This window comes from Vigna radiata, chromosome 1 (genome assembly GCF_000741045.1).
Source record: "Vigna radiata var. radiata cultivar VC1973A chromosome 1, Vradiata_ver6, whole genome shotgun sequence".
In the NCBI taxonomy this organism is placed as follows: Eukaryota; Viridiplantae; Streptophyta; class Magnoliopsida; order Fabales; family Fabaceae; genus Vigna; species Vigna radiata.
The window spans coordinates 19,819,967-19,828,415 of NC_028351.1; the positions used below are offsets into that span (position 1 = coordinate 19,819,967).

At 36.4% G+C, this 8,449-nt stretch overlaps 1 pseudogene; it reads left to right on the top strand.

Annotated features, from left to right (window-relative positions):
- The window catches only part of LOC106758901, a 53,043-nt pseudogene that overhangs the window by 17,862 nt on the left and 26,732 nt on the right, over positions 1-8,449 (top strand).

Below are 8,449 nucleotides of genomic sequence, written 5' to 3' on the forward strand. Positions count from 1 at the left end.
ATTGTTAGTACCCAACAACATCCATTCATCCATTGTTTTCACTTGTCAATTGAATCAACCTTTGTTTTGCATGTTAATATTTTTGCTCTCAAACCAAATTTATTAATTTTAATTTCTCAAGTCTTATTATTTTAATTCACACGAACGAGGAAGCCATACGAGTCTCTTGGGAAAACGATACTTGGTATTACCATTTATATTACTTGTACGATTTGGTACACTTGCCAATTTGTCAACAACATTACTTCCATTAAACTCAATATAGTGTTCACATAATCACAGTCTTTCCAACAAATGCTATTATCATGAATGACCAATTAACCAAGCACAGATGCAATCATGTATAACTGAACTACTCTTCACCAAGAAAAGTGTTTCACTCAAGCACACAAGTGTATATTGAGGTGACTCATTCTCTCTACTATCACAATGTCACACAAATTAACTTTGCCTTTCATTTAACCACAATCAATCATACTCACAAGCAAGTGATCATCATAAGGACTTGTTATGGCTTGTAACGTGGTTGGGCTAAGAAGAACATTGGTTTTTCTGGATCATAAAATCCTTGAGTTAAGAGAGTTATTCAGATTTATAGTTTAAACACAAACTCTCTTTAAACAACTAATCTCACTCATTCCCAACTTTCTTTTTTCTTTGCATTGAGCTTTTCTTCTCATTTTATCTTTTTTTCTTTTTTTTTTATCTTTTCTATCTTTTTCATCTTTTCATGTTTTGCTTAACACATTAGCTCAATGCTCATCGTTTTGTTTTTCAACTTTCCAAACAGCCCCAAACTTGAACCTTTATCAATACCACACAGTAAAGATTTGCAAAAGGGTTTTCTCATATTGTTTAAGGCTTAGGTTCAAAAAGGGTAGAACACATTGTGCTCTTTTTAATTGGGACAAAACTTTTTGCATTGGCTAAGAAAGGGCTACATCAAAAATGGCCTTGATCATATGACACATGCAAGCAAGTGATTTAATCATAGAAACTTGGGCAAAGTCATTCATGCTTTCAAAGTAATGGCAATCATTCAATCAAAAACTCTAGAGCTCAAAGCCTCACATATGCTAATTTCAAGTTCCAATACATAGATACACATCCTGCTCAATAATTTGAACCACCAACTGTATATAGCATCTAATATATCATCTCGATATCAATTAATATAAAAGCCTCATCAAGCATACTCATCACAAATCATCATCAACCCATTGCATCAGATATAAGTTTTAAACCAAGTACATGAACCCCTATTCTAAAAACAGAAGCAAATATAACATAATTTAAAAAGATAAGTTTAGAAAATCGGGTTGCCTCCAGGTAGCGCTTGTTTAACATCACGAGCCTGACCCAAAATCTTTTTAGCACCCATCAGTAAGTGCAATCCTTACCAACACCCACCAGTAGGTATACCTTCCTGGTATCCTTCAGTAGATACCTAAATCTTCTAGCATCCCTCAATAGATGCAATCCTAGTACCATTCATCAGTAAATGCTGACAGTGACATCCCTAAGTAGATGTCTATTCTCCGACCTCTTTCATAACAACATCCATCAGTAGATGTTATAGAAGCATCCATCAGTAGATGTTATCATCACTACCATCAGAAGCAGCATTTAACCTAAAAAAACCCAAACAAGAAAAAAAAATCAAATTCACAACGCACAAATAATTCAATTAAAAAGAAAAAGTTAGAAACTAGGTTGCCTCCTAGCAAGTGCTCTTTTAACGTCATTAGCTTGACCCGATAAAGCCCAAACACCCATCAGTAGGTGTTGATATTTTATGTTGTCGTTCTTCCTTCCTCCATGATACCAATAAAATTTTGGAAATTTCCTTGTCACCAATTGTAAGGATCCTCAATCTCAAGAATTTTGTTTTCTTTGATAGTCTGGATAACCCATAACCTATTCTGGAATTTCACTGGTGTGTCAGGTTTGGGATTGTCACTTTTCACATCAGGATGTTGGTGAACCAATTCTCCTTCCTTATCTCCCTCCTGATGGTCTTGCGCTCCTAATACAAATTTTTATCTTGCACAGACACACACTAAAGAACACTGCACTAGAGCACAAAATTAGCCCAAAAAATAAAAACAGTAAAAATATTATTTTATTTTAATTTTCATTTTTTTTAATTTTTTTTAAATAAAAAAAGAAAAACAAAAAATAAAAATAGAAAAAGATATATTATTTTTTTAAATAAAAATAGAAAAATAAAAAAAGAAAAAGATATTATATATATATATATATATATATATATATATATTAAATAAAGATAGAAAAATAGAAGAATAAAAACACAAAAATAAAAACACAAAAATAAAAACGAAAAGATAAAAGCAGAAAGATACTCCCCTTGCTTGATATTCTTTTCTTTTTCTTCTTGCTGAATTTTTTCAAAAAGTTGAGAACACCAAGCACCTGTTTCCATGTCTCAATCATAGGAACTTTAATCTCCAATTTCTTGAAGATTTCAATAAAGCACTTAAACTTCTTTTCTTTCCTATGATATTTCTTTTGATGAGGAAAGGGTTTGGCATATGATCTTTTCTTCTTTCCTCTCTTCCTCTTTTTCTCACTCTCCTCCCTCAACTTTCTCTTTTTCTCTTTTATTATTTTCTTCTTTATTTTCACATATTTTTTCTTTTTTTCTTTTTTCTCAACCACTTCGTTTTCTCTCTCTTCATTTTTCTCTCCCTCACTCAACTTTTCTGTTTCTTCCTCCTCTATCTTCTCCTCATCAACAACCTTATCAATTTGTGTCTCTAAATTTCTAAAGGTAACTTCATAGCTCTTGGAATCGTACTTCTTCAAAAATTTGTCGAACTTTTCATTCACACTTTTGACTTGTTCCGTCAAATCAACTATCTAATGATGTAGTTGTTGATCATCCTGATGAATCAATATTTTCTCGACTTTACTTAGTTTATTGTGCTAGGATTAATTAGGGAATTGTGCTTAATTGTCCTATTTTTTTACCGTTTTTCCTAATAGTGCTTAATTTGACCGAAAATTCTAATTTTAATTAATTTGAATATTTTGAGCTAGTTATTTGCATTATTATTTGCAGGGAAAATTTTGGAGATATATTTTGGAGCATTAGGATGAAGACAAAATAAATCAAGACTCTTCCTTAAGCGTTTTAGAATTAGTTGTATTTTAATTTAGTAGTTTAGAATTTTTAGACAAACTTTGACATTGTGGGCCAATTTTTGGTATTTGTTGTTGAGCCCAATAATAAAAAATAGACACTTGGCACCCTAGGGTTGGGTGGACCCCACCCTAATTTTTGAGACACTTGATCCTAGGAAAAAAAAGGGAGGAGTCGTCACTTTGAAGGCACATACTCTCCCGGTAGCAGATTTTATTTTTTTGGGCTGTAACGTTTTCTCTCTTGGAACCATGTCCTCATTTGATGATTTTGGTTGAATGGAAGGCTTCCAATAGCTACTCCTTTTACTTTGACTTGGGTTTATACATTAATTTGGCTTCTTGAATCTGCTTGAATCATTTTCTCGGCTGACAACATTAAATTGGCTGCAACGTTTTTTTTCTTAGCACTGGATCATTGCCTTTTAATTTCTCGTTGAAAAAAAAAAATATTGTAGCAACTACTTTTGCATTTTGATGTGATGCAAGTGAAGAAATTTTGTGCTGCTTAAATTAATTGAAAGAGAGAATTTCCCCCCTCGTTCCCGCTGTTGATAGGTGAGCTATATTTTAATTTTTTTTCCTTTGCATTTACTTGAGTAGTTGTTACATTCAGAGAAGAATGCACACATTTAATCACTTTGCTTTGGCAGGAAATGGAATAGTGTTTCATTGTTGATTGAGCAGTGTAGTACGGTGACTAATTGTTGGAGTTGTCTTTCCAATTTCATGAGATGAAGAGTATATTAGGTGGAGTGTGTGCTGATGGGACGGTGGCAGCCAGAGAAATAATGTTGGCAGTGTTTCTTTGCTTTTCTTTTGCATTATTCCTTTGTAATAGAAGAAGCTAGCTTAATTAGATAGTAGTAGGTGATTAGGTAGAGCATGGGCCCACAATGGTATCAATGGAGAGAGTCCTTGCTTGGAGATTCATTTGTTCAATTGGTATGATGAAGGGGCTGCAACGTTGGTTAAAATGGGAGACACGTTTTTGGCTTGAAGAAAGAGAACTAGTCATTCTTTAGCAAGGTGAGTAGGTAGGAGAAGGTAGGCATTTCTCCTTGGTGATAGAGACTTTTTGGAAGCACATTTTATTTCTTTGGAGCAAGTGGTATTAGCGTGAATGGAGAGTCTCATGGCTGCAGCTTTCTTTTTAGGAGCATTGCAATTTCAATTTCATTTGGAGTNTGCACACGTTGATTTATTGGAAGCACTTTCAATCTAATTTGCTTTTGGAGAATGTCACGGCAAAGAGTTTTTTTTTTTAGGCTATTGCAATTTTAATTTTATTTGGTAGATGCCATAGGTTAATTTGGTTAATTGCTAAAGGTAATTTGTGTTGTTTATTTCTTTTACTTTAATTTAATTTTATAAAGTTTGTTGAGTTGGGCTTTATGTTGTTTCTAATTTAGTGATGCATATTAACAATTTTAATTGTGCTAGATATTTATGTTACAGTGTTAGGCATATAATATTTTCTTTCATTTTAATGATTATGTGTTTTAATTTATTCTTTTGCATTCACAATCCTTTCAAAACCCCCCTCACACTGTGTTAGACCTGATTCTAAACCGCAGTTGGTCCTTGAGAGACGACCTAGGAGTCACTTCCTAGCATTATACTGCATTTCTCGTATGCAATCAAATTTGTATGGGGTGCGACAACCCATCAAATTTTGGCGCCGTTGCCGGGGACCAACGGTTCGGTTTTAGGTCTTTTGTTGTGTTAGTGTGTGTTGTGTTTTGTCTTGCGTTGTGAGTGTGATGTTCCGTTTTGTGTGTTCGTCATTGTGTGTTGCATTTAGGTAGCTTTAGTTGCATATTTTCGTTGCATTCTTATTTTCACCCTTCTTTTCCATGTCTACCTATTTTGGCTATGTGAACACTGCTTCTTCTGCCTGTGTCTATGATTATGATTCTCCTTCTGCATCTGACTCTGAGTATGGCTCTCATATATACTCTGCTGATTTCTATGTTGAGAACAGAACGATTCCTCCTCCATCTCATGAGAGTGCTCCTAGGGAGCCGTTTCCACTTGATGAGGAGGATATTCGTTGTGTTTTCAACACTGGACTGATAAATTTGCTGCCTAGGTTTCATGGTTTTACAGGTGAATGCCCATATAGACATTTGGAGGAGTTCTACACCATATGCTCTTCAATGAAACCTCCAAATGTCCCGGATGAGGACATGTTCTTAAGGGCATTTGAGCACTCATTACATGGAGCGACAAGGGATTGGTGTTGTTGTATTACTCCTGGATCCGTCACCTGTTGGGAAGATCTTGAGCATCAGTTTCTTGACAAATTCTTCCCTGTGCGGTATGGTTGTAGCGATGATCCTGGGTGGACTGATCCTAACTTGGGATGGTATGGTACTTCAGAGCATCAATATCAAGAACCATTATTCCAGACTCCTTGTATGCCTTCTCCACCTGTCCAGGAACCACAGCAGCTGCAGTCTCATGAGCCTACCCATTCTTTATCAGCTGTTGGTAGGAAATTGGAAAGCAAGCTTGATTCTCTTGAGAGTTTGGTGACACAGCTGGCATCCAACCAGAGACTAGAACCTCCATCTACATCTGTTGCACGGTTGTGTGCTTTATGTTCTTCCAGTGACCACTATATAGATGCTTGTCCTTCTTCGGAGCACCCTGTATCTCATGATGAGCCTCAAGCTTATGCTACCAACATCTACAATAACAGGCAGCCACAACAGAAAAATTAGAGGAAACAGGAACAACAAGAGGCATCTGCCCGACCACCATCCAAATCTTCTACTTCTTCTGAGCCAACATTGAATGAGTTGTGGAGGCAGATAGCCAGGCAGGCCGTTGAGGAACAGTCTCGTGTTTTAGAGGGACCTCCAATTCAGACTGTTCAGATTACTGATGATGTCAGTGTCACCTGCATAGGGAATGAGGAGCAGAGTCATGAGCCTACTAGTGCACCATCTACTGTCCTACACTCCTATGTCCCTGCTCTTGCGCCTGAGGATGCAGTTGATCATTCTGCTGTTATNNGTGAGATGAATCATGAATCAACCCAGGTTTTCTCTAAACTTGAAATCCCACTTGATTTTCCTGAGTTGTTCATGCATTCAGATATTCTTGATTCTGCTTCAGATTCACTTGTTAGTGCTGATTTTGATAGAGAAACTGTGAAAACTGAAGATGCTTTAGACTTGGGATTAAATTTTGATCTTTCACAGTTTTCTGAAAATTTTAAATGTGGTTGTGAAGTTGGTTCTTGCTCTATTTGTGTTGAGATCAATTCTGTGATATAACCAGCTTCCAACTTTATGATTGGTGATACTAACTGTGATACCACTTTCACCTGCCACCACTTTAGCCACATCTAGGGAAGTGGAGGTAAACATACCTGATATAGATTCTGTTGTTGATGATTATACTGATGATGGGTATGTTGATGATTATATTGTTGATAAGCATGATTTTCATTCCCCCTCTTTGCATGATGAGAACCGCTCTTTGCTATCGCATCTGAATGTTTGTTCTCCATGCACTGAACATGAATCTGAGTCTGTTGTTGATATTGTTTCTACATTTGAGATTGATTCATGTTCTGAGGGTATATTTGGGGTTCAGCTTGTTACACTGATATTGGGTGTTATGCCCTTGCATGTTATTTTTGTGGAACCATATTGCACTAACCATGTTGCAGGAGGTACATATGAATTTGACCAACACACAGCCATGGTGGAAGACAAAGGTGCCGATAGTTTGAAGATTAATAGGCACCAACTGAACCCACTCATCAACGATCACTGCTTCTTAGATTCAGCTGTGGAGGACATCTCCCTGCTTGATCAAATCTGGAGACTGAAGAAATTCCTCCTCAAGACATCTTTGTTGGATCCGGTGGTGGAAGAGATCTCCCTGAAAGTCCAAAATTGGCAACTGCCACCATGATCAGGGGAGTTTTCTTTTCCCTCCTTCTCTCCCTTTCCCACTTTTATTACACTTGTCCATGATCTGTTGATTATTTTGATTTCTTATCTGATGATTGTGACACACTAAGGACATTGTGTAGTTTAAATGTGGTCTATTGGGGGAGATTCTAATTTTTCTTTGATTAGTTTATGTTTTCTGCATTAAATTTTTTGCTTTCTAGGTAGTTTTTGTTGTGTCTTGTGTACAGTTTTGCATGTTTCTCTTGATTTCTGGACCTTGTTTAGATTGAAGATGTGTCTCTGACTCCATTGATACTCTCATTGGCTTGAAATCTTTGATTTTCTTTGCTTAGAAAGATGATTATGATGTTTGAGAGGGTGATTGATTGTGACAGAAGTACCCTGTGTGAGAATTTGAGCCACTTGATATTCTTTCTTGTGTGTGATATGTCTCTTGATTGCTTGCACATATGCCTTGGCTTGACTCTTGTTGATAATTCTTGATTGATGCGCATGTTTGAAAGTGATAAAGGCAATTTTGTTGTTGAGCCTCTCTAGCCAGATGAGCCTACCCTGTTTTGATCCTTCGATAGCCCCTTTAAGCCTATACTTTCCCCCATTTCTTTGTTTTGAAGCTGATACACTAGCCCTAAGTGAAAAAACCATGATTACCTTAACCTTAGGGAATTTTGGAGCTTTGGAATTGTTTTGGGAATAAGTGTGGTCTCCGAGGGAATTCAGATGAATTGGCTAGTTGGTTCCTCTTTTTGTTTCTTTTTGTGTAAATATGTTGTGTATATTGTCTCTTAGAGTTGTGTTCTGAAAGAGAGAAAAGAAAAGAGACAAGATGAAAATAGATGCAGTATAGCTAGGAAGTGACTCCTAGGTCGTCTCTCAAGGACCAAATGTGGTTCGAGAATTAGGTCTAACACAAAGTGGGGGGGGGGGGTTGAAAGTGTTTTTGCAAGGAGAATTAAAGTAAACTAATACTGTAAATTAAATACAACCAAACATAATTGAGAACATCGAAATAAATGAACAAGACATGAAGACCGAACAATATCTAAAGCAAGTGGGGAAATTGGAAATGCAAGATAAAGAAACCGAACAGAATAACGCTGCAGCCGAGAGTGTCAATGCATGTTCCAGCCAAGAGAGTCTTTTTTTTTATGTGACGGCTAGATGCTCCAATTCCTAGGACATGTGTCTCAAAAATAGGGTGGGGTCCACCCTCTTTGCAAAATCCTAGGTGCCATGTCATGTTTCCTATTTGGGCTCAAACTATTTTGCCAAAAATTGGACCAATGTGCACAAGCTTGTCTAAAAAGTTTTAAACAATTAAATTGCAATACAACTAAAATTTAAAATGTCTAAAT